Below are 24,613 nucleotides of genomic sequence, written 5' to 3'. Positions count from 1 at the left end.
TTCGTCCTAAATAAAACTACCAGGACCCTAAAAATTATATTTAACTACCCAAATTGCACCAAGTACACAATTTGTATTAAGTAAAAATTATCTGTTATTATGTACATACATGCCGACTTTAAATAACATTTACGTACGTACTTACTTTCTTTTTTGTTTCAGGATTAAGATGTCCATGTCAGAACTGGGACCATTGTATGTTCTGTATCTTCCTCCTTTAGGGAGCTACCATTTGATTTTTATGGGGGGGCTAGGATGAAAAATTTTGTCCTGCATTTTTTTTTAGTTGTAATCTCTGTCCTGCCTTTTTATTTTTCACTCTATTCAGTCCTGCCTTTTTTTTATTAGTTTATCCTGACTTTTTTTACCTAAATTGTCATCCTGCCTTTTTTTTTTGCAAAGTGTCTCATCCTGCCTTTTTTTTTACTCAAAACTCCTGTCCTGCCTATTTTTTTCAAATTTCATCCTAGCCCCCTCATAAAAATCAAATGGTAGCTCCCTTATCTGGGAAGGGGGCTGGTCAAAATACAGGGGGGGATCAATTTTTTTCTGTATGTGGAAAAGGGGGGTTCAATTTTTTTTATAAATTATAAGTGGGGGGATCAAGTTTTTCAGTTACACATGAAAATAAGTATTTTACGTATATAGAATATATATACATACTTCAAGAGACAACATGTCTAGAAGAACATTACAATTATCAAATCAAAATATATTTTTAACACCATTCATATACAATTATTAAATAAAGACATCACAAGACTTTGGTGATGTAGGAAGCTGCAGCTTCATTATTCAAATAATTCAGTCATAACACATGTATTTCACTCACTTTGAACACTAAATTAACAAGCCTAGGCTTACTGCGAAGCTTTATTTTAATCAGCTTATTCGTTTGAGAGAAATAAAGTATAAATCAAAACAAAATCTACAGCGATTTGTGCAAATTTTGTCCAAACATACAAATCACACCACATTATAAAAAACATAGTGTACAGCAATAAATTATCCTATAAATGATTAGATATTTATCTACTCTGCATTTGAATATTGATACACATTGATAATGATTCTGAGATGAAGAACACCACAATGTATCCTTCTGTTTTCATAACAAGCCTTTATACCTCCAACTTCCTCAAAATTTGTACTTTTTAGGCTAATACTAGTAGATCAAAATTTTACGGTTACTATCACACACTTATGAATCAATGAAATGTGACAATAAATGAGTAATTGAATAGTTCAAGCTGAACTATCCATATAAAAGTTTAGCCACTCATTTGAGGTTGCAATAAGGCCTTACGTAAAGCTTAAGTTTAAGCAGCGTTCATATAATAGATTCCTTTTAATAAATAATGGGTAAAAAAAAAGTTATTTTTTGAGTTACTAAGAATCAAGTTTTCTTTTATAGCACAATACTATATATAGTTGGAACCCCCCTTTACTCTGGGTTGGGAAACCCCCCCTTTTTTAAATGGCTGGAACCGCACCTGAGGCCTTACGTAAAGCTTAAGTTTAAGCAGCGTTCATATAATAGATTCCTTTTAATAAATAATGGGTCAAAATAAAGGTAATTTTTGAGTTACTAAGAATCAAGTTTTCTTTTATAGCACAATATAGGAAATTAGAAAAAAGTCACAAAAAACTACTAAAAGCACCGGCTTGCTCTACCTACTTGTATTTTTTGTTACTCATATAAACACCTAAACTTTTTATCTAAAAAAATTAAAAAAACTGTGTACACATCGAAAATTTGACAAAAATAAAAATATGGTGAATCTATTAGGAATAGAAGTGAAGTAATAAGATAAATTAAAAAGTAAAATACAAATATTAGAATAGTCACTTTGTAGCTATACTTCATTCCGGAAACTAGTATAGTCTTTTCATTTACGGAACCAGCATTGTGATGCCGATGCAATGGCAGAACGGTCTTTCAGTACCATGAGAAGACTTGAGAAATACAATTATAATCAAGCGATTATCTGACTTGGTCTTTTAAACAAAAACCGTGAAAAAATCAAAATTTCATCAGACACATTTTTTTTTCAGTATGAGAAAAGAAAGGAAATGTTCCTTGATTTTTAGAATTATACTTGAGAATGAAAAGGTGAAAAAAAGACTAAAACATAGAGAAATGTTATTGTATTTATTTATGTATTTTCTCATTTTGAACTGAAATATCATGCAAGTTGCACAGACGATGCTCCTTATTATCCAATCTAGCTCAACCCAATACACATTAGAAGTTTGTTTTTCTCTAATTATTTTTTTTTTCTTCAAATTAATATATGATTTTTATGAGGTCATAGCTAGGCGGATCCAAGGGTTGGGGGCCCTTTTGTGGGAAAAATTTGGTTGATTATATAGGGAATCACTGAAGCATGATTGGAGCGCCCCCCCCCCCCCCCCCTTAGGTCAGTCAGAAGGCCCCCCTTATGAAAAGTTCTGGATCAGCCACTGGTCAGGTCATGTTAAGTTCCAGGAAATTGCGAGAATGCACGAGTTTTCACTCTTAACACCAGAGCTTCTAGGGGCCTTGAGCGGCCCCAATACCCCTCACCATATGACTTACCCCCGGCTTTGAGTACCATCATTTTGGCCTAGCTACACCCCTGGCTATTTAGAGCGTACATAAAGAGAAGAAAAAGAACCCTTTCTACATATGTAACATATGCACACAAGATGTAAATTCAAAGGAAGCCAGTGCAATGTGTAGTTCCTGTTTTGAGTGGCAACATTTATCTTGTGCTAGACTAAATAACTTCCAAAGTCAAAGAATTGGTTTTGTAACAATTGCAAATGTTAAATCATGTGTCCATTTGAAATTCATAGCAAACAACTATTAATATTGTCTGTCATATCTGATTTATGATGTAGTTTTGCATAACACTATTTTTATCACTGGCAGAATATTTAAACCATAGATTTTACACAGATTTGAAAATCAACATTTTGTTATAAATATTTTAGAAAAAAATATATTTAATAATGTATTTACAAATGTGTTTTCATGCTTTTAATTAATATTATAAATTATTTATTTATGAAAATCTTTTATTTTTTGTTGTACTGTATTTCTTATTAATGCTTGATATTGTGATAAAATGATTTTAAATTATTATTAAGCTTTTTTATTCTCTACTAATCACATCAATGAACAGTTTTATTCAGTGCCCGCTAAATAGCAAATTTGCTATTTTGCTGGTGCTGGTCAAATAGCAACTGCCTTTTAAATACAAGATCCCATTCTAGATCATGCATACGTCGTTTATGCGATTCAGTAATCTGTCCGACTTTTCATATTTAAAAACAAAAGTTGAATAAATGTCAATAAGACAGTAACCCAACAGCACACAAATGAATCTACATATGGCCTAAAAAGATGGTCAGTGGCCTCGATTCTACAGATAGGTTGTGAAGTAATACATTTTTGGGGAAATGCTTTTCATTTTCTTTTGTTTAATTTTTAATTGTCCTGAATTTTGATATGGTGTATCTTGTTGTCTTGTTCTTCATTAGTGATTTTCCTTTTCACTTTTTCGTGTATAATGAAGAGAAAACTAAAAAGAAACCTAATGGGACAATGATGTATGGACAACAACCGATAAGGAAACCCAGGAACTAGAAAATAATCTTTATTTCTTTGTAGAAAATAATTAAAATTGACAAAATCACTAAGTTTACAAACCTTTCTCACCCGATTTCAATACTGAGTTACGCTGTTTAGAAAAATATGCATCTCCTAGAATTTAAAAACTAATAAATACGAATTGATGTGAAAAAAGTGGCGGAAAATTAGTAGCCTATGTATACATTGATAAACGATTTGCAGTTTCCTTTTACCATGATAGCCATGTCCTAGGCCTTTCATAATCAAAATGTCCACACTCTGTCTGCTTTAAATATCATACCGCTTAATTCTTCTCTGAAAAATCAGTCCCTCTCAAGTAGCCGTGATTTTGTTTTTTCATTTTTATAATGGAAAATAGTGTCATTCATTCAGTATGTTTTACTATAATTTAAAACATTTAAAGATGGCGAAAGTTACCACAGGGACATTCAAACTCACAAGTCGAAAATAAACTGACAACGACATGACTAAAAACACCCAAAAAAAAAGAACAAAACAAAAAAACAAATAGACAAACAGACAAATAAGTAAACAATAGTACACAAAACACAACCTATAAACTAAAGGTGATAACAGCACAAAGTTGCAACTGCGATATTTACGAAAAGTTTTTGATGATATTACAATAATCCAGCCGGTTGCGCATTATGTTGGAGCATACTATATGTTAGAGCATCTTCAAGAGAATGCATAGCACAAATGTACAAACGTCTGCTATTGTCCATTCATCAGGTATTCAGCTGGTATTGATAATTGTTGTAAAATTGGTTAATAAATGATAAAATACTTAGCTGCCAATTCATTATATATTTTTTAGACATTCTATGGCTTATTTCTCGTGGCCTTCATACTTTTGATGCATTGAGTCCATATTCTATTTGTTTTTCTCACCCTACTTAATTTATTATGTATTTTCAATTTGGATTTAACGGTTTATTTAGTGGTACATATTTAGTTGATGTCTTCTTAGTTAATGTAATTATATAAATTGAATTGTTCATTCAGTGTTTCTGCTCTGTCATGTTCGTTTTCTGCTGGTTTTAGGCTTTAGTGGTGGAATACTTTGAGAGTTGTTTTTTTCTAATCTGACCTGGCCCTACCAAGTGAGCTTTTCATGTCACTTGACTTGACGTCTGTTTTCGTCTTTGTTAACTTTTCAAAAAATCTTCTACTACTGGGTCAAATGTTACCAAGCACATGTCTTAAAGGAAGTCATTTGACAGTTTAGTTAAACTTGGCAACAATTATCATTGGTGTATCTAGTTTAAAAAGTGGGATGGATAAACCTGCCTGCCAGCCAAGATAACCGACATCATGGCTGAAATTAAAACATAGGAATGAAATGCAACTGCTGCTTATTGAAAACCTCTATGAATAGCGAAAACCGGATGCGAAAAATATGTTTAGAAAGTTGAGCTCTACATAATGTCCATTCACGTCAAAACAGTCAAATGATTTCTAATAGGAGTTATCGCCCTTATATATGACACATTTTACCACTTTCCATGTTTGCCTATAGTTTAGAAAAATATAAAAATAGTTGAAAACTAAAAATGCAATAGTTACCAGCAACACAAGATTTACAAGGAGGTCCAAATGTCCAGCGAAATCGTTAGTAGTCTCGTTTTTACAGTCTTTGCTCTTTACCAATCTTTGGTGTTGTTAACCGATAGATAGAAACTATTGAAACAAAAATGGTCAGCAAGACAAGATCTACAAACAAGTTAAGAAAAATTCTCTGTAACCACCAAAGAAATTCTTATAGGGTCTGGCACACATGGTCTCAGATTTTGATGAAACTTTTATATAATAGCCAGTACCATACCTAAAGGCAATAACTGGTAACAAATTGTTCCGGAATAATACGGTTGCCATGGAAACTACATAGGTTGATTTAGGCCAAAAAAGGTCATATTTTAACTCTTGAAAAAGTGAAAAAAACAACAGTTTGCACTGTTTAGTACTTGATTTATGTATAACATTACCTTTTTTTCTGAACAATATCATATAAATGACCTTTCAGCTGTTTGAAATTCACATATGATTTACATTTACCATTATCAATTATTCTGCTACCAGCTAGTAAAGATATGGTCAAATGGCAAATTTGGATTTCAGTGAAAAACACGTAAATATAGGATATTCAAGTGGATTTTTTTCTTAAATGCAGCGTCTCATAGTTAAATGTGAGATATATTTAGAAAGAACCTATAAAGGGCTTTCAAATTATAAAATAAAATCAATGGGCAAATAATTGCAAAAAATATTATTAATGAATAAAAAAAACAAGATTTTCAAATTCCATAAATTGTATTTTTCAAGTCAATAATGATCCAAGTAATTTACATATTTACACCATACAAACATGACATTTAATTCCTTACAATATAACAAAATTAATCAGTAAAAATTTTTAGTCCAGAAAAATATTTTTGCTTAATGAAATTTAATAAAAATGGTTGCTATGGTAACCCTATTTCCAAAATTTTACATTTGTTTTCTTTCTCAAATTTAGTATGTATTTTTCATTTTTCAAGATTTATATTTGTAATTGAATACAGAGCTGGAGGAAAGAACTGATTGTGCATATTAGTTTTTAACTGATACAGATCAACAAAGATTGCTATTTACAAAGCAATGAAGGTAGAACGCTTGTCCATTTAAAATTTTCAAAATCAAGTAAAACATCTTCTTAGTACATTCAAACTTCATTATATTAAACTCATATTGGTGCAATCATGTGTATTTAATTGAGAAGATAACTGTATTGTATTTTAACCTTTTCAGACATAAAACGTAGGTATTACTGTCGCAAATTGACTTTACCTAGCGATGTGTAGCAGAGCTAGTTTAACTGTATCGTATTTTAAGGTTTGTGGACGTAATATCCGTTTTAACTAGCCTAGTTAAAACAGATATTATGTCCACAAACCTTAAAATACGATACAGTTATATCCATTCTAATGCAATAGTCCATAAAAATAGTGTTTCTGTTTTTTATTTGGACATAAAGTTGCTTAAACTAAAAATTCCACCAAATGTTGCTGACTTCTTTAGCAACATCATGACGTCATATGAATACTACGAATGCAAAACGTTTACATCGTATGTTTTGGGGCTTCGTTTACGCTTCAAATTTGAAAATAAGCTGATAAAAAGTAGTTTAAGGTAGGCAGGTTTTTTATTTTGCTTATTGATTAGGTAAATATGATGTGGTTAAATCCAATATGGCTGTTTCTCACATCCTTTCAAGAAGAGCCTTAGTTATGGTAGGTAGATTGTGGAATTTATGCAGAATGGTAGCCAATAAAATTCAATGATACAAACAAATTGTATTAGAATATTCCTTTTCCAAGTTTGAAGAATTATCGATGGAAAAAGTAGGCAAATAGCCATGAATATACATAGCTTGATAAAAATGCTAAATAGGTTCACTTCAAACTAATCCGCTAACTATGCCAACATGTCTGCATTTTACAGAATAACATAAAATCAACAAGCATACCAAAGACATTGTACAGGTATTACAAAACTTCTCAAAAATAAGTTCAAACTGCTATGTTTACAGAAATATCACCTAATCAAGTTTGAACATATTAACCAAAAGAAAAAGATGTAACAGTATTCAAATGAAAAGTTCATACATTCAAATGTGTAACAAATAAAATATCAAAATAAACATCTACATGATAACATTTCACAAATTTCATAAAAAACTTGTAGCATTATGTTTGAAAAGACATATTGTATGGCCATTTCTTGTTAGGATCATAGGTTTAGAGATTTCAGATGACAAATATGATAACTTTAATTGAGCTGATTTATAGTCATGCTTATCTGCTTTCTCTGTTGTTGTGTCAATCGAGAAAAGAAAAAAAATTATCTGCTGGACAGTTAAGAATTCATCTTTCCTAAAGGTATATACACCTGATCTTATACTTTCTGCAGCCAGTGGCGTAGCTTACGTTGAGGCAACCGAGGCAAGTAACCGAGGCACTTGCCTCGGTAAAAAAATACCAAAAATGATTTTCCATAATTTCCTGTATTTTCTTTTATATGATTATTGCAGCAAACTGGCTACTAAATAATAGTATAGCAACTTGGTATGTCTTGTTGCCGGTTATTGATTCATACCCTTCACGAATTAATCAAGTCTTATGGGAACATTTGAATTAATTTTCCCTCCTCTACTTGGAAAAACCCTTTACGGTAGTTTTCTGTAATTCAAGTTTTTCAGAGAAAAAGAAAATCGATGAGTCACCCAAACAAATCCATTTACAATTGAATCAGGTAAATTATTCAATTTTGTGTCAGAACAATTTCTAGTATATGAGGGCCTGGGTGTGGTTTTAAGAAAACAGAAAAATCGGCCCTGAAATTAATTTAAACTTAAAAGAATATGGATTTAAAATGGTGCTAAATTATAAAATAAAGGAAAATCAAATTATGGGCGACAATGATTAAAAAAAATATTTGATAATCCCATTCTAAGCATTCAACTCATTGACTCTGGTACCAAACAAAACAAAACATGCATCTATATATCATAGTGCACAGAAAATAATTTATATGTTGTGGTTCTCAAGTGTTATTCTCGCTATATTAAATTCATAGTACGTTTTCACAATCAGGGAATTTAAAATATTTAAAGGAATCATTAATTCCAGAGAAATATGTCTGTTAGACTTAATACATAATGTCAGTTTATATATAAAAAAAAAATCAACCAAATACTGTTCATTTATAATGAAAACTTCAGAATAAAGTAAATGTTAGTTATTCGCCGGTTGTCATGTTCATTGTGAATGAAAAAAGTAAAAAATCATTCAAGATATAATTTCAAGACCTTCGAAGGAATACACCACTAAAACAAGTGCTGGCTGCACTTTACATGTAGCATATGTTTTTCATCTAGTTTATCCTGAAATTTGTTTGTTGCTATTTTTCACTTGCAATGCTCATCCAATTTCTTTGGCACTGAAGTCTGTAGTACATGCATTTTCACTAAGACTGCTTGCATATCAGGACAATGATGTACATTATTTGACAGCTTTTGGGCATATAGAACTTTGTCTGATCTTTTAATGGTCCTCTCTCTCTAGCTTATATTACACAGGAGGTGTTGATCAAGACTGATCTGGTTCTTGAACTCTCAAATGCAGCCACCCATAGAACAAATGAATGTCTGCTTCTGTTGTTTTGGAGCCTATTCTGTTCCTTAAAATAGATAAATAAAATAAGAGTTCAGTGAAATACAAATTTACTATATATACATGTAACCAAGTTTAGTTCCAACTGGCCCAGTCGCATCCGAAGATTTTGGAAAAAGTTTATGCCAGGTGAACTCAAAGTAGGCCAGGTGACTTAAAAAAGAAAACAATACTAAATGTGTGAATTTCTCTGTCAATATTGGACAACCTGATTATCTGTAACAAGATTCTGTCTAACGTGAGGGTACCCAAATTGCACCTATTTTGACAGTTTTATAACCTACAGTAATACCACCATTGATTTTCCCCTATTAGTGTTTGTTAAATTGGCACTTTTAAAGTTTAATCCTTTCCAGTGCTACAGTGAAAATTTCACACTACATTTCATTGCATATAAAAAAGTAACCATCACCGGAAGTAAACAACCCAATTTTTACACTGTTATTTACTGGTTACCTGCTTTGGTAACTATGTAACCTTAACTTTCCAAAATATTTTATAAGACCATCAAACTACGGAGGCTCTAAAGAGCCTGTGTCGCTCACCTGGGTCTATGTGAATATTAAACAAAGGAAGCAGATGGATTCATGACCAAATTGTGTTTTGGTGATGGTGATGTGTTTGTTCAAATTTTATGAAAATTGTTAAAAATTGACTAGAAAGGACAAAAACTCCTTAGGGGGTCAATTGACCATTTCCGTCATGTTGACTTATTTGTAAATCTTACTTTGCTGAACATTATTGCAGTTTACAGTTTATCTCTATCTATAATAATACTCAAGATAATAACCAGCCAGATGCTCCGCAGGGCGCAGCTTTATACGACCGCAGAGGTTGAACCCTGAACGGTTGGGGCAAGTATGGACACAACATTCAAGCTGGAGACAGCTCTAAATTTGGATTGTGATGAAATAGTTGACACAGCATAGGTTTCTGACACAGAATGAATGTGGTCTAATGAACTTAAAATTTTTTTTTTTTTGCCTTTGAGCAATTCACTATGCTGTTGAATATTAATCCTATCAAAAAAATGTTTGAAGAAATTTTCTTTTTATTTATGAAATCTGAAATGAGAAAAATTTAACCCCCCCCCCCCCTTTTTTCCCCCCATCCCCCTTTCCCTTTTTCCAAAACTGATCTCAATTCAAATTTCTAATGGAGTTTGCAACAATAACTACTCATTTAAATACATCATAAAATATTAAAATGTAACAAAAGGTGCTTGTTATCACTGAATGGTAAAGATTGTTTTAATTTATCAGTTGGTAGTAATAGTGAATATACATTGTATATTGTATAAAACAATGATTTAAATTGACTCAACTACTATTCTGGACAAAGAAAGATAACTCCAATCAATTGAAAATTTCTTGCTATTGCACAATATTGTGCAATTAGATATTTCTGGCTATTGCGCAATACTGTGCAATTGAAAATATTTGCTATTGCACAATACTGTGCAGTTGAAGATTTCTTGCTATTGCGCAATACTGAGCAATTGAAAATTTCTTGCTATTTCACAATACTGTGCAATTGAAGATTTCTTGCTATTGCTGAATACTGTGCAATTAAAAATTTCTTGCTATTGCACAATACTTAATATAATAATTTTGGATCCTGATTTGAACCAACTTGAAAACTGGGCCCATAAACAAAAATCTAAGTACATGTTTAGATTCAGCCTATCAAAAAAGCCCAAGAATTCAATTTTTGTTAAATCAAATTTAGTTTAATTTTGGACCCTTTGGACTTTAATGTAGACCAATTTGAAAACGGGACCAAAAATTAACAATCTACATACACAGATAGATTTAGCATATCAAAGAACCCCAATTATTCAATTTTTGAGGAAATCAAACAAAGTTCAATTTTGGAACCTTTGGGCCCCTTATTCCTAAACTGTTGGGACCAAAACTCCCAAAATCAAACCCAACCTTCCTTTTATGGTCATAAACCTTGTGTATAAATTTCATAGATTTCTATTTACTTGTACTTAAGTTATGGTGCGAAAACCAAGAATAATGCTTATTTGGGCCCCTTTTTGGCCCCTAATTCCTAAACTGTTGGGACCTCAACTCCCAAAATCAATCCCAACCTTCCTTTTGTGGTCATAAACCTTGTGTTTAAATTTCACTGATTTCTATTTACTTATACTAAAGTTATTGTGTGAAAACCAAGAATAATGCTTATTTGGGCCCTTTTTTGGCCCCTAATTCCTAAACTGTAGGAACCAAAACTCCCAAAATCAATCCCAACCTTCCTTTTTTGGTCATAAACCTTGTGTCAAAATTTCATAGATTTCTATTCACTTAAACTAAAGTTATAGTGCGAAAACCAAGAAAATGCTTATTTGGGCCCTTTTTGGCCCCCAATTCCTGAAATGTTGGAACCAAAACTCCCAAAATCAATCCCAACCTTCCTTTTGTGGTCATAAACCTTGTGTCAAAATTTCATAGATTTCTATTCACTTCTACTAAAGTTAGAGTGCGAAAACTAAAAGTATTCGGATGACGACGACGCAAGACGACGACGACGACGCCAAGGTGATAGCAATATACGACGAAAAATTTAAATTTTTGCGGTCGTATAAAAACAGCAAAATTTTCTTAAAATTACCAATTCAGGGGCAGCAACCCAACAACGGGCTGTCCGATTCATCTGAAAATTTCAGTGCAGATATATAATGACCTGATAAACAATTTCACCCCATGTCAGATTTGCTCTAAATGCTTTGGTTTTTGAGTTATAAGCCAAAAATTGCATTTTACCCTTATGTTCTTTTTTTAGCCATGGCGACCATGTTGATTCGATGGCTGAGTCACTTGACACATTTTTTAAACTAGATACCCCAAAGATGATTGTGGCCAAGTTTGGATTAATTTGGCCCTGTAGTTTCAGAGGAGAAGATTTTTGTAAAGATTACTAAGATTTACGAAAAATGGTTAAAATTGACTAGAAAGGGCAATAACGCCTTAAGGGGTCAACTGACCATTTCGGTTATGTTTGTAGATCTTACTTTGATGAACATTATTGCTTTTTACAGTTTATCTCTATCTATAATAATATTCAAGATAATAACCAAAAACAGCAAAATTTCCTTAAAATTACCAATTCAGGGGCAGCAACCCAACAACAGGTTGTCCGATTTATCTGAAAATAGATTTTGACCTGATAAACAATTTTACCCTCAGTCAGATTTGTTCTAAATGCTTTGGTTTTTGAGTTATAAGCCAAAAACTGCATTTTACATCTATGTTCTATTTTTAGCCATGGCAACCATGTTGGTTGGATGGCCAGGTCACCGGACACATTTTTAACGAGGCCCAATCTAAAAGAATTATGAAAAATCTTACCAATAACTATGTCTGAATTTTTTCCTCAATTCCTAATAAAGTATAATGAATGGATTAAGCTAAAAAAATATATACCTTACCTTTATTTTAGTAACGGGAGGGACATGCTAAAAAAGGCTAATATTATAATGGATATATAGTAAAGTTTGCCCTGAAATGAACTAAAAGTGAATTTAAAAAAAAACTGTTCAATAACTAATTTTATTTTTCACATATGACATGCATCACAATCATCACTCTTTCCATTCAAAGTCAGAAAACCAGGTGTTGGGGGGAAAATTTTGATAGGGGGGCTCTCAAAACCCACATTTTACTAATTTTTTTAATGAAAATCAAGATATCAAATCAAAATATCCAAAATATAATTTTAAAAATGTAATAAGTTGGCTCTTTGTTATCCCTGATCAATAAAACTGTAATTATTAATAGAAAAAACATGCTTTAATTAAAGGTAAAATTTCACGAGGAGGGGTCGGGGGGGGGGGGGGGGGGTAGGGGGGAGGTGCAAAATTTCAAGAGAGTCATTGATTATTATATCTTCACAAGCAAAAATTAAATAATTTTTGTAGGGAGAATCTCAAAACTTTTTTTTTATTTTTTTTATTTTACAAATAGAAAATATCAATAGGAATTGAATTGCACATTTTTATTTGAAAAAAATAGGTTCCTAGTAAAAGACTTGCAAATGAAAATATTATTTGAAAATCTGAATGGGGAACATCTCAAAACACAAATTGAATATCTAAAAAAATAAAATGTAATGAAATACCTTTTTTGCATAATCAATGAACCATGAAGTTGATGAGTAGGGTTCAATTCCAGAATGATATTATTTATACTCTGATGCATATAGGTTCATAAAGTTTCATAATGATAGCACAACCCTTGATGGTAAAATAAAATTACTTCCACCTGCAGTTCAACCAGAGTTTGTACCAATGGACTGACGGACAAAGAGATCTAAAGACTATAATCCCCCTACTTTTAGTAGACGAATATATATAAAAACTTGTGAGGGGTCAACTATAAAAACAGATATCTCATACAGAATCCTGTTGAAATCATTAAAAGCTGGTCTTTATAGCCTGGTGGCTTGGGTACTTTTAAAGCCGTGTGAACTCCTCTCTGGGAATGATGAGTCTTGTTATCTGTCATATAATATATCTTGATATTTTGCTGTGCCATTGTATTTAACTGTTTTAATTGTTTTTGAGGCACTATGGAGCAGACTGTCAGTGGACAATTCCAATGTCATTCAGTGCAGATCATATAGTGAGCCTTTTATAGCTGAATCGGTTTCATTTGTAATCATACCACATCTTCTTTTTTTGTTTATATCTACTGCACCAGGAGACTTGGTGATGACTGTATGCATTTGTTCCCACAATGTTCATTACTACAGACAAAACTAACACTCCCTGATCTATTTTTTTGTTTCTATGCCAGATAAACATAATAAAAAAACAATCTCTTACTGCTTGAGTATTTAATAATTTCAATATTAACAATATAACAAATAACATAAATTCAACAATGAAAACAAGGTACCTGTTGTTGTTATGTGACAACCACTATATATGTATATGAACAGATTTTTGAAGTCCCTAAAACATAAGGTTGATAACTGACAGCAAATGAAATTGTAATTTTTGTGCAACATTATAGGATTAAACTTATTTACTGGACAGAGTCCTAAACTTACAAATAAAAAAGAGGGCTTTTATGTTAAATTTGTGAGTCAGAGACCAGATTACAAAGCAACAACCTCTAAATAAATGTGCTAAATTCCGATAATTATTAATTGATACATTTTTTATATTTGTTTTTCCAAATTTTATCTTTCTTCAGACCTCAAATTCTTTTCATGTGTACTGCGCATGAATATATTAGGGAAGTAGTTTTGGCAAAGGTGTTTATTGAAGTACCCATCCTTCCAAGCATACCTTATCAATATAAACTGAACAGATGGTCACTTAGAAAAGCGATTCAAGTGTTCCTACTGGTTTATCCAAGATATCCATTAGTATTACACAAATTTACAAAAGGTTACCAAATATAAAATGATTGTCTTGTACAGAAGCCAACAAAATTTTGTTCACAAATTTTCCTTATACACAATTGGTATTAAAATTTCAAACTACCCTCTAACAGGAAGTTCCTGCACTGAAGATCTAATTATTGCACTCAACATGTTAAGATCTGGAGTCTATTCTGGACCAAATATGAAATTATTCCCTTTCATAGAAGCTTAGACAATTTTGAAGAAAAACTTTTCTTGTACAATGAGTAGTTACATTTCAAACTATCAGCAAACACAAAGTGGCTGAACTACAGATCTAAAAACTGCTTAATCGTTACATCTCAATATGTTCAAGCTTTGTGCCAAATATAAAATCATCCCCTTTCATCAGTTCATAAAAGCCAGGAAAACTTTACAAAAATAATTTCCTTGTACATTCAGCAGTCATATACTTTAAATTGAGTAATTAATTTGGCTGCATTGTAGATAAAAAAAAATGCTTACTGGTACACATTACAACTCTCTATGATCAAGCTCTGGGCTAAATATAAAATCATTCCCTCTCATAGAAGCGAAGAAATCATTGTCCAAAGATTAATAGACAGACAGAATTACATACTACTCTTACAAATGCTCACTGATGATACCCCCACCTGAATATTTCCTTATAAAATAGAAAGTTGTTGAAATTTCGGAAATCTTGGTAAATTGAAGTTGTTGCTGGGGAAAATGAGACTAAAATTTTCAACATTGCTATCATGTGTGAATTGATACAAGTGATAGATAAACGGGATGTTGTTGATTGATGAATCTGAAAAAGAATCACATGGAATTGCTGACTTATATATACCCTAAAACTAAATTTTATAAATCCTTATATAGTAGTTTCTGAGAAAAATGTGACAAAAAAATTCAACTTGGCTATCATGTGTAAAATCATACTTGTTTTCGTTAAACAGGAAGTTGCTCCGTGATGAATCTTAAAATGCATCACAGGTTAAAGCTTACTTATATAAACCCTGAAACCAAATTTGAGAAATCCTGGTCTAGTAGTTCCTCAGAAAAATTAGATAAAATATATTCATGGGACAGACAGAGGTAAAACAGTAAACCCCTATTTTTTTTAAAGCGGGGGTATAAATATTAAATGCTGCCCTATTTATCAATACATGTTTATGTTTATACTGATAACATCATTCTTCATTAGAAAAAAAGTCAGCTATCTTTTGAATCACTCGACGATTGGTACTAATTCTGGCCTTTCCACTGCCTGTCTTTTCACTCAACAAATAAAACAGACCATCGAATCCATCTCTATGATAAGAAATTTTCAGATGATTGTAAGTCAATGATGAATCTTCAAGTTTCTTGAAAATTGTTCTAGAGAGGACCTTATTTCTTAACAAGAGTTCTAATGACTATTTGGTTGCACACCATGAAATGTAACTTGGTGACTGCTGTAAAAATAGTCAGATAGGAGAACATCAATTTTCTCTGTCTTTTTTACAAGAGACATAAGCATTCTACAATCATCTAAAGCGTTGTCAGCGGAGTAAGCTTCATTCAACAGTTTCTGAGCAATATACTCTTGCTTGTAATTTTCGAATTCTGGATATAACATTTTGAAAAATGGTAAAGTATCACAGAATCCAACAATATATCTCAAAAAATGATTCCATAATTTATAAAATTTTAACTGATTAAACAGTATGATACTGTCAAATCGCCTATTGTTATGAGCAACAAGCACAATGTGTTTGTCACTGGCACAAAGTGACATTAAAAACTGTATGGAATCTAAAAGAACTTGTTGTGGGTGTTTATGAGAAACTGGTTCATCATTGTAAAGGAGCTCATTTGTCGCTGTGTTAAACTTTAATCCTGTCACTCTACATGCATCCTCTGAAATTTCTTGAGTAGGAGTTGCGTATCTGTTTAATTCATGTTCCTCACAAACTGCAGAAATTTGTGAATTGAACTTTGTCTACCTGTAAAAAAAAAAGAAAGTAACTTAATAATTTGATGAAAATAAGTAGATTGATTGATTGTCATGGTAAAAGTTCAACTGCAAATATCTTTTGCATCATAAAACCAAGAGTAACAATAGTGGACACAGACCAGTGTGGATAGTACTTAGCAGTCTGAGAGTATTGCATAGGACAATGAGTCAACTTACTAAAGGATACCCCCCAAATCCCACATTTGATTAACGAAATTATATCAATTATCTCTCTTGGAATTTCTTAGCCCAGGATTATTTTTCTTTATGTTATCCAATAAATGTGCATCTATGACTTAAATTTTGTGTAAGTGTCATAACATTTCCTTGATGAGGCATTCTTAAAAGTTGCAGATAAAAAAGATGGAAGGACTTTATTTGGCTCAACTAATGAATTCCTGATTGTCTAGATTTTTAAAAATTTTAGGTGGTTTTTTTTTCCCGAATAAAATAATATCATTGTTATACTTCAGTGGTTTTTTTTAATAGAACTATAAACGAACACAAGCTTTTTTTTTACAAAACTTTCTCTAGACTATTCACCTAATAGTAAAAAAGACTTAACCAGCAAATAGTTTTTAATCATTTCCTCAACTTTTTTCTTTGGATAAAAGTGACATCATAGTCTGATAATACATCACTCTGATGCCATGGTTTTCTGTATAAAAAAAAAACTTATTGGCTGGCTTATTCAGACAATAGCAAGTTTGAATTATGTTTCCACTCAACTCTATCCATTCAATGATTTGTCCTAATAGCCAGTCAGTCAATAAGTATATAATATTGTCAGAAAATATCAAGTTTTTGTGAATACTTGGCTAATAGGTGAAATTGTTTGGCAAGTCTGGCATGTTCCCTTGCTCCTAAAGCTTGTACAAATAAACTTGATGTTTTACTATTTCCAATTTATATTTATATCATACTTAGTCCTGTGGTCTCTAAATCATAAAAAACTACAACTTTCTCAATATGTTCACAGTTGTCCTCTGATGGTCCTGGAATAACTGTCAAATCAGGTTCTTGTGCATCAGCTAAAATATACAATTGAGGTCAAATTACATCTTGTAAGAAGACCTATCTGGAAAAATTCAATATAATGAATAAAATTGGAAAAAAGGCGGAAGGGATGTAATAACACTGTTTTGGTGTTTGTGTTGTAATCCACTGTCATATGAAAAGTAATGGAAACACTTTCTATTTGTTAAATCTTCAAAATACATTTTGATTTCAAATTTCTTTCTTATTTTGATCATGTTATATATTGGATAATTGGATATTTGAAAATTGGATATTTGGATATTTGAAAAAAACATAATATTAGATATGAAATACAAAACTCAAAAAAGAGTAACAATTAATCAGTTTCATAAAATATTTATCAATAATGTTAGCAGGGCAAGTTTATTAATGGAAATAAGTCGTGTTCTTTCATTGTCAAAATTATATTAAAAGGTTGTTTATCATGAAAGTTCGATCATATTCCCCAAATATCTATCTTGTCAAAAAACTCTAACAAGAATTATCTTTCTTTGTTAGAAAATAGTAAATCCCAAATAAATCTATTATAACTATAATTTTATATTAATTTTGTATTAGATATTTTGAAATATATTTAATATACCAGTAGTGCTTTAATAATATGTTGTGGGAACAATTATTGTTTTTTAGAATTCTAATTGAAAACGTATAGATAAAAGATGGCTAATGTATATTTGTAAACCCATTTAGCTATCTTAAGAACAATTTTTTTTTATACATACCAATGACATTTGAGCAGTAAGTGTCCCCTTCCCTGATTTCATGACTTCTTGTTTCTGAAGATCTCTGACTTTTAAGTTTTAAATGTTGTAACTGTAAAATATAAGAAATAAACATTCCTTTGCATTGTTTCATGTAGAAAGTAAAGTATACACACTAAAGCATGACAAATGTAATGTTTATTCACATAGTTATAATGATACAATAGTCAAATATTTTATATAAAATTCAAAAAAACATCAATTTAGAGGATTTTTTTTTTATTTAAAAATTTCATTCTATATGATCAAAGGGATATAACTCCCACAAAAAAAGGGATTTCTAATTTCTTTTTTCATGAAAATGAGAAATTTAAAAAGGCTGCATAAAACTAAGTCTCCTTCAAAGTCATTCAATGTATAAAGATTGTGTCCTAATGAAAATTCTGAAATGTTTTTAAATCAAACCTTAAATTTCTTAGTCTTTGTTACAGTCCTTTTCCTGTTAACATCCTTGTCTCTTATTGCAGCTGTTACTGTCGTGGCAATTCCAGCACTAAGACCAAGCTCTTCATGGACCTAATAACACACACACAAGAACTTGGGAGCTGTGTCTTACATTTTGTATAATAACATTTCACAAAGCTACCATTCTTAACAACATTTATATTATTCTTTTTGATATATTTTTTTCTATGTACGTGCCTGTTTCAAGTCAGAAACCTGTAATTCTGTGGTTGTCGTTTGTTAATGTGTTACAAATTTGTTTGTTTTTTGTTTTTTTTTATAAAAATAAGGCCATTAGTTTTCTATGAATTGTTTTACATTGTCATTTCAGGCCTTTTATAGCTGACTATGCAGTATGGGCTTGGCTCATTGTTGAAGGTCGTATAGTGACCTATATATATAATTGTTAATTTCTGTGTCAATTTTGTCTCGTGGAGAGTTGTCTCATTGGGATCATACCACATCTTCTTATTTATATCTATGAGTTCCATGTGATTACGGTTTATCTTTCAACTTAACCTAATTAGTGAACCAGTTTTACAGTTTTTTAAGTTTATAAATCATATGATCTGTTTAAAAAAGTAATTTGATGAATGCTTTTATATTACTTTATATAAGTAAGTTATTAGTACCTGTGCAACATATTTGTAGCCTTCATTTTTTTGACAAACAGCAGCAGACAATCTGTGAGCTAAACTTCCACTCTCACTCTAGTGCTTGTCTTTTGGGGCCTTTGACCGAACCGTGTTGTTAAAGCTTTCATTAGGATTACTGGAATCTAGTTTGCTCAACTTTCCCGGGTCAAGGTCTGTAAACACCTTTAAAAGATCTTTTTTCATGTTTTCATCTTTGAGATCTGCACCCCATGGTAGATTTCTATGCTTTGCTGTGGGTTTGTTTTTCATTTGGCACCAATCTCCAGATACATCATGCTTACCAAACTGGTGTAGCACTACAGATGGTAAACTGTTCTTTATTCTGTCTGAGTCACCTTTGTTTTGGGCTAACATGAAAGAAAAGCTTTTAAGGAGAGCAGTAATAGTTTTTACTGAGAGTTCTTTATATTTGCCTTTTATTTTGTGGAGCCTATTGGATATGTTCTTCTTTACATGATTGATGTCACTGACCTTTTCCAAACATAAGTCAACTTCACATCTTGCCCGACTGAATGCTGTGCAATCGTCATCTCCTATAAGTGTAATTACCGGGGTATCTTTCTTTTTGGCGTCTTTGAGTATTTCCACAATCATGTCTGGTTCCATAGATTTGGCTGAGCCACACCAATTCTTACGACATTTATGTTTTGTTGGTAACCGTTTTTTTCAATTTTTCCACATCGCATTTTCTGCATCTCTTGTATCGAGCACTATAGCCAACAACCTTTCCCGTCTTTTTCCCAATCATTGAAGCTGTTCCTACAAAAAAAAGATTTCAATTGAATATTTTTTTTATGTCACTGGATTTCATTAATTACGTGTTACACCCACTTTCATGTCGAAAGGAATCTTGCTCCTCAATTATAATTGTTTTTTTCACATAATTGTTTCCTTCATAAAAATAGTTGATACCAAGAGTATTTTTAATGTATTTTCATAACCCTGTTCATTTTTATACGCATGATTTTTTCTGCTGGTGGGAAATATTCTTTTTTACCTCTATACCATTTTCAATTTTGTTTTGCCAACAATCACAAAACAAATTTTACATACAATTTTCCTTACTTACAAAACAAAACAAAAGAGAAAAAAAATAGAAGATGTGGTATGATTGCACATGAGACAACTCTCCACAAGAGCCCAACATGACATAGAAATCAACCACTATAGGTCACTGCACGGCCTTTAACAATGAGCAAAGTCAATACAGTATAGTCAACTGTCAAAGGCCCTGAAGTGACAAATAAAACAATTCAAAGTGAAACTAGAAACGGCCTAATTCATATAGAAAACAAGAATGTGTCCATAGTACACCGATGTCCCATCCTCACTATCATTTTCTATGTTCAGTGGACTGTGAAAATGGGATTAAAACTTTAATTTGCCAATAAAATTAGAAAGATCATATAATAGGGAACATCTGTACTGAGTTTCAAGTTTATTGAACTTCAACTCCATAAAAAATACCTTGACTAAAAACTTTTACCTAAAGCGGGACAGACAAATGGAGGAACAAACGCACAGACCAGAAAACATAATGCCCATCAATAGGGCATAAAAATAAACCAAAAAAGATATGTACCATATCAAAAAACCACAACAACTGATTTACAGGCTCCTGAATTGGGATGGGCACATCCTGTCTATGATAATTCTTCAAATCGTTTATATTAATATATGTTGTTGCCTACAGCTATAACATGTATAAAACGCATTTAAGCTTAATTTTGATTTTCTGTCAAAATCTAACGAGCTCAAGGTGAATTTTGAATATTGTCTGATAAAGTATATGTTTCGTCAGAGAAACCCATAAAAAGTAAACAAGATGGATAAATTTGCCGGTTCGCCGAATATCGGTTAGCCACGCCTACTGCTTAACAACGGTAGTCAAGAAGCGTATGCCCGTCAACTTTGTAAACAAGTATGGCCGACATCTTGCAACTACAGGATGTCCCAGACGACTTTTCAGCATCATATCTTGTTTATTTGCCAACCCTTCGACAAAAACAAAGGGCAACTGCTTTTGTAAAGGACAGTTATGTTAAATCGGTGTCAATATTTAGAGCAGGAAATGAACGTATTGCGATAAAATCCAATGTTTACCGCAGCCAGAGGAAGAGTGAAGATCCACATACTATTAACCTGGACGTGAATGAAACAACACGTAAACTAGAAGATGCACACTGTAGCTGCAAGGCAGGGTTAGGATTATTTCTCTTATGTTTATAAAATTTCCTCTTTCTCAATTATTTGCACATATTTTTCTTTTATAATTGTATTGCCAAAATGATGCAGAGGGGTTTGTTACTATTTGCCTTCTTTTACTTTAAGGGTCCCTATACTTTAGAGTTATGGAGCATTCATGGTTATGGTTAGATTAGGGGATGTTTAAGGTTAGGGCTAGTGTTAGGTTTAGGTATGGGTTAGGGTAAGGTTTGAGGTTAAGAATAGTTTTGTAGAGCTCTTTATGGGTTGGGACCCCTAAAGTAAAAGAAATTTGCCGGGTTTACTATCAATGGGAACCCCTGTGAATGAACGTTACGGAACGACTTATTAAGTGAGTTATTTTAATACACGAACAACTTGAAATAACTAACATTACCCAGGGTAGTGAACATGTATAGAACAATTGAAAGACCTTAACTTTCACCCTCAATATTTTATGAACCTTCTTTTATTCTGATTCTACCCCCTCCCTTTAAAAAAGCTACTGGTTAACACACAAACATATATATATATATTCCCTTGTACATGTGAATATTCTGATAACCATACACTGTACACATCAATATAAGATTTGTTTATATATATAAATGGAATATAAAGCCATTTTTAAAAAAGCAGAACTTTATATATATATATATATAGTACTGTATCAAATTGATATTGGTCAGGGTACGAAGGTTCGATTCCTTCCCTAGGCTTCAATAGATATCAGCTGGTTGCAAAGAAGGCAGATTGCCTAGTGGCCCCACCCTGACCAAGTCTGTTTTTAAAAAGATGCATGAAATGTTTATTAATTTTATTATGTTTTTTTTGTATTTTGTTGCAGAGTTTTGTAAATTTTGTTTCTTGGAATCCATTGTGGAATACAATTTTTCCTTGGTATGTTGAAATATTTACATTAACAAAAGTGATGATTTTAAAATCAAACATGTATACATGTTGCTGTTCTTATGTCAATAATAAATTTAAAAGCTGTTAACTTAAACAGAGCTACATATCAAAGGCAACAACAAATAAAACCAAGGAGTAAACAAAGACTTTAAAAATCCAACTACATGAACTTAAAAAAAAACACAGTTACATGTAACAACCAAAGACATTTGACCATCCACTAATGTGGATGGTTCAAATAGATTTACTTTTGTCTCTCCATCCCAATACTTTTAAGTTCTACATTAAGGCCAATTTCTCAAAGACCTATATGGTAATATATCAATGATATTAATTTACTTCAAATTTCTTGCATTCAGTACATTGTTTAACAGCACTTGGATCACTGTAACCTACATTTAAGGACTGTACATCACCCATCTGATGCACTTATTAGTTATTTCAATCCATGTACATGTAGATCACATGCTAAACATAAAAGTATTATTGTGTTTACTTATTATAAGCCAAGTTTAGTATATTATACATGAGAAACTTGAAAATAATGTTACATAAATTATACTTTTAGAATATCAGGAAAATGTGCACATGTTCTGACAGTGGTCATGATGATAGAGCAATGGAAAATCCTTGGATATAAAGCTGTTCCATCTCAGCCATCATCTACAAGTCTACCACAGCAGTGGGACAAGCCAAGAGGACCAAAAATTAAGGCAGAGCCTGTGTCCCAAATGATTATTTCAAGGCCAATGAATTTAACAAGAAAAAGAAAACCTGTAATTGCCACATTTATTGACAATAGGTGATTAAAATGTTATGTCAGCCTGTGAGATAAATTGATTACCCCCTAAGATATAGAATGAACAAGATTAAAAGAATGAATTATACAAACATAATAGAGAAAAATCAAAAGAGCTGACTATAAGATTTTTGAAATTGCCAAAAAAAAGAAATATTGAGTAAATTTGCATGAGACAATATCGCACACAATGCATAAAATATAAAATTATCAATGAACAGGGCCTTCATTCCTGTTCTTCATCTTGACAGTAGCTGAAGGGCCTTCAAACATGCTAAATCATTCATACATAACAACTCTATATTAAGAATATTAAAAGCTACTAGAAGTAATGAAGTATTTGTTCCCTTAAAAACATCTATTTTATTATTTCAGTCCTATTATGTTACAGGTTCTTATGTAGTTAATTTTCTTCTTATTTTTTTTCTCAAGAACTACATATCTGGAGTTGGTTTCACAAAAAACTTGGTCGTAAATATACTAAATTGTTCAGGACTTGTGATCAACTTTAGTCGTCCTTTAAAGATTTTTTTGTGAAATGGACTTCAGCGCTTTCTGAAATTTGAAATCATGGTTCATATGACCAAGCTTTACCATGCTTTATCATTGTTTATGTGTTCAGATACATCATGAACACTTGCATATTTTTTTACTGTAGCCAGTATATTTATCTTGTTTTATAGAAACATTGAAGTCTGTGATGAGGACATCATCCACCTAAAGCAGCTTATACTGAGCCCAATATCGTACCTGGTTGAAGAATTGGGATCCAGCACTACCTTAGACACACCAGTAGGACCCCAATTACTTGGATCACCTCTCAGTTATCATGTAAGAATTGTTGTGATTCTGATAGGTTTATGACTTTTATGTTTTAAAAACAGACTATTACTCATGACAGAATATGAACATTGCATGGTACTAAGTGACTGCAGTAAATAAAATAAAAATAAAATGATATGAAAAAGTGTTCAAGCTTTCATGCTCTTGGCAATAACTTATTTATGTTTGTCATGCCTGTGACTTCTGTTTTCATGTTTCACCTAACAGCAAGCAATAAAGGGCTCCAAAATGACCAGTGAAACACAAGTCCATTTTCAATATAATGGGGCAACTATATGCATATTTGGAGAATGGAATGGTTGTGCATACATGTCCAAATGTGAGGTGTCATCACTTTTTCAAAGTTCATTGTGCCAAATTATTTTTTTGTGTATTCGGTGTATTTTTCAAACATTATGACCATTGTTTCAGTTATAATTTGTGTATATATATATGGAAATGGTTGAAATGTGTGAATGACCGTCAGGCATTAATCATCCTACACTGACCTCATTTTGATGGTTCATTGGTAAATGAAAAAAAAAATCTTGTTTGGTCCGTTTTTTTAGATATCTTTAAAGGAATAGGTGACTTTCTGCAGTCTATATATGAATTGATTGTTAGTGTAAATATCTGTCTAGTCAGTGTCATTTTCATGGTTCATTTATGTTCAAATTTTAAATTTATCTGGTATGTCTGTTTTCATGCTCTATAGTATTTACATTGAATAAAGAATTAAATAAAATGAATAAAAATG

At 31.8% G+C, this 24,613-nt stretch overlaps 1 pseudogene; it reads right to left on the bottom strand.

Annotated features, from left to right (window-relative positions):
* Window positions 1-13,671: 13,671 nt before the first annotated feature.
* LOC143042500 (uncharacterized) lies at window positions 13,672-19,874 on the bottom strand (annotated as a pseudogene).
* Window positions 19,875-24,613: the final 4,739 nt, after the last annotated feature.

Source organism: Mytilus galloprovincialis, chromosome 8 (assembly GCF_965363235.1).
Source record: "Mytilus galloprovincialis chromosome 8, xbMytGall1.hap1.1, whole genome shotgun sequence".
NCBI lineage: Eukaryota > Metazoa > Mollusca > Bivalvia > Mytilida > Mytilidae > Mytilus > Mytilus galloprovincialis.
The sequence above is the reverse complement of the archived record's forward strand: the minus strand, read 5'-3'. Positions and strand labels throughout refer to the sequence as shown.